Source organism: Grammomys surdaster, unplaced genomic scaffold, assembly GCF_004785775.1.
Source record: "Grammomys surdaster isolate TR1022 unplaced genomic scaffold, NIH_TR_1.0 122425, whole genome shotgun sequence".
In the NCBI taxonomy this organism is placed as follows: Eukaryota; Metazoa; Chordata; class Mammalia; order Rodentia; family Muridae; genus Grammomys; species Grammomys surdaster.
In genome coordinates, this window is record NW_021617926.1 from 59,270 (window position 1) to 62,956 (window position 3,687).

General features: G+C 40.3%; 1 non-coding gene across 1 annotated transcript; it reads right to left on the reverse strand.

Annotated features, from left to right (window-relative positions):
- Positions 1 to 1,932: 1,932 nt before the first annotated feature.
- LOC114636135 lies at positions 1,933 to 2,064 on the reverse strand. Its single transcript, XR_003713569.1, has one exon. It is a non-coding gene; the product is annotated as a small nucleolar RNA SNORA17 (small nucleolar RNA).
- Between the last annotated feature and the right edge of the window lie 1,623 nt (positions 2,065 to 3,687).

Sequence of the window (3,687 nt, forward strand, 5' to 3'; positions counted from 1 at the left end):
GTCCCCACTTCTGCACTTTGATCTAGGCCCTTCCATGGCCTCCTAGCAGTGCCTGAGAGCCCAAGAGCCTGAGGACTAACCAGTTCTCAGCCACCTTTTAGCCCAGGGACCCCCAAACTAAGAGCTCTTGTTCCCCACAGGACCTCAGACTGTGCTCTCTCACCCAGAGTGGAGTTTTGCAGCTTAGCAAAACCTGATGTTCACGCAGTTCCAGGATGGAGTGAACACAGTCCAATTACCTGGCTTCTGTCTCCAGGAGAGGCTCTAGCCATGTGGTGAAACAGAGGCGGGCCCTACACATCAACCCAAAAGGACCACTGCACACTACAAGACAACAATGTGTGATGAGGGAAGGTAGGAGGGTCTCTCTTCCTTGATTGTACCACTGCCCTGCAGACAAAAGGGACGGCCAGCTCTGGTGTGCTTATGCCTTTGCAGATGGCTCATCCAGAGTAAGTTCTAGGTAAGATGCATAGCCTTTTTTCTCAAGAGATGTGGCAGGTGAGTGTCAGAGCCAGTTCTTCTGATCTCATGTCTCCATTGAGGCCAACTATCCTGTCCACTGTCAGTGGCAAGTACAAAAAGAAGGGGATGCAATGTCTCTCTAAATGCTCCCATTGAACAACACACAATTGTCAGGAATAGGTCTCCCACACTCACAGGCTCAAGGCTAACTCACTTGCAAACCTCATATCCAATGTCAGCCCTAGTATGCTGTACAGATGAGGTGAAAAGTCTGCTTTCTGGAATGGTGCAGCAGGTACAGGACAGAGCCATATCTCCCATTCTGATGACTTTAGTATAAGATATTCTATCTGCTGTTGGTAGCATAGGGTAGAGTGGGCATCTTTTCCTAGACCATAGCTCTACATAGCAGAAAAGTGGCAGTAGCCGCATTCCCACTATCAGGGCTCAAGTCAAGCTTTTCTGTCTTCTGCCAACAGGGACAACTCTACTGTGCTGCACATGCAAGATGCAGGGGCCTGCTGTCCTTCATGTTGCAGCTGAAGAGGGAAAGGACAAGCTCTCCTGCTTTCATGAGCCTAGTACCATATCTCCTGTCTGCCACAGGTGGTAAGAGGTATTTCTCTCTCATTCATGTGCTGTACAAGAGACAAGTACTAAGACAAGCTCTTCTGTACTTTCTTGTATACCTGGGAAATCTTATGCACAACTCCTGCAATATGTGGGCCCAGCTTTCCTAAGTACTGCAGTTGGCTAGGGCCAGGGTCAGGCTTCCTACTCTCTCATGTCCCTATAGCCAGCTCTTCCAGAATGCCCAGGTGAGAGGTGGGGACACTTTTGCACAGCCCTCAGGGCAATAGCAGAGACCAGGGATGACTGACAGGTCTATGCTGGGAACAGACCCTGTTGCTTCAGGGACAGAGAGCAGACATGCCTCCTGATGGCTGGCAAGTCTAGAACTCCTCTATGGTCCCAGGTGGCATCACAAGCTACTCACGTCAGGATGTTCCTCATAATCCTTCAGTCTCTAGTTCTGCCTCTTTTCTTTGTATCCACATCCTTCTACTTCAACTTTCCTTTATTTCTCTACCATTCTCTTGCTTCTCTCAACAGTGCCTATGGTCTCAGGAGTTGTCTCAAGAGTGCTATACCCTTTTCATGCATTCTAGTGGCAGGCAGGATAATCTCAGGCATCAACTGATCTGTAGGCCTGGACAGGGCTAGATTCGTTTTTATCTCAGTTTAGCTCTGTCCTAGTACCATGGTGCAAGTCTGGTAGTCATCTTCAGCTTAATTCTTGCTCTGATGCCAAAGTTGCCCTATGCCAGGCTTGTCATTCACTCCTGTCCAGGGATCCACCTCGAACCTAAGTGGAGTTCTTCTAGTTTCTGGATCCTCATCCTTGGAAATTTTCTTGGCCTGCATGGCTCCAATCTGGATGTGTTCTCAAGTTTGCTGTTTTCAGGGAATATTAGCATACTAATATTCAGATATTCATAGATTAAACCACTGAGCAGAGACATAGCCTCTCTATTCTCTGCCACCTACTGACCCACATTTGACAGAGAAGCAACACCTGCAATGCCTCTAGGAGTCAGTAGTAAATGATAATCTTAATTATTCTAATTTTATATACAGAGAAAAATAAAATCAAATGCTATAATACCACTTTTCTAGATTACATACTTTCTTCATTGTGCTGTTTTTGAATTTCCAAATAAACTGTAAACTGAGGTTAACAACTTTTAAAATTCTTTCAGGAATATTACTTCTAATACATTGATTTTATTGATTTTATGCAAGTTGGGGATGATATACATTTAAATGTCACTTATGATACTGGAGAGAATTCCCAATGATTAAGAACATTTGCTTGCTTGAAGTGTGTCTGAGTTTGATTCTCAAAAGATAACTGAAAGCTGTTTTTAACTTTAGTTCCAAATGTTTCAGGATCATTTTCTGTCCTTTTAGGGATGTATACATAATGTGGCTACAAACTAGTAAGCGAAACAAATGTACATTTATTAAAAAAATTTTAATCTTATGAAAAGAGATGTATTTTTTTATTGATTTGAGTGTCCTTTAGTATACAAGGGATATCTTATTATCCACAAAGGGTGTAGAGATTTTACTGTAATTACTTGCAATTATCAATGCTGAGATCTCTTTCTTTATCAATTTGTATACTAATATTATTCGTAAGCATGTTATTTTATGTTTTTCATTGCTTATTTCTTACTACATTTATTGAACTTTTAACATACAAATGGCAAGAATAAACATTTTTGTCCTTTGTGTAATCTGAGCCACAAAATGCCCAACATTATGTCAGTGGGTGTCATATTTGCCTGAGCTTTTTAAACACCACATGGCAGTAACTATGCTTTCTTCTTTAAAGATTTATGATGAATAGTTAATGACTCTCATAGAGTGATTATTTAACATGGTAGAGAAAGTTACACAATAATGTTTTTAATTGTTAGAAGGATGAACTCTATGAATAGTTCATAATGTGAACTATTTTAAAAAAATTGTATTCATGTTTTGTTTGCTACTTTGTATAATGTTAAAATGTCTACTATCTTGTGAAATACATTCACCTAGATCAGGGTGCCTCCCAGGAGGGAAGCAGCGGGGTAAAGGTTGAGAATCAGAGGGAGAAAAAGCAAAAGAGGGACATGAGGAAGAGACTGTAAAATACAATTTACTTTATTTCTTTCATGTATATCTCTGTCTCAATTTACATCCCAGTCAAAAAATGTTGTTAGAACCCATATTTTAAATAAATTAACAAAATTTCTTCATTGTGTCAGAAGTTATGCTGTGCACATATCTAAGGGAAGACATTATGTTCTCTGTTTACTATATGCACTTCCAAAGGTCCTTAATCATCACATCAGGAGTATCACACACAGCATGAACCTGTACTCCTTCCAATATTTTCATCTCATTTAATATTTGCTGTCTTATTTCCTTAGGCAATTTTTAATTTTTTAAGAAAGAGTGATGTGGTAGTCATCATGATATACTTGTAAAAATCCAGTAAGCTTGGAAAAAAAAAAAACCTTAGCTATTTTTAAAGCTATGAATCCTCAGATTCTGGATATTTCAGTGCTCATATGGTGACTAGACACAAAGACATGTCATAGGTGTTACAAAATCTCTATTTGTCTATTTACTTATTCTTATGCAAAGCAAAACAAACCATTGTTCCAAGGAGAA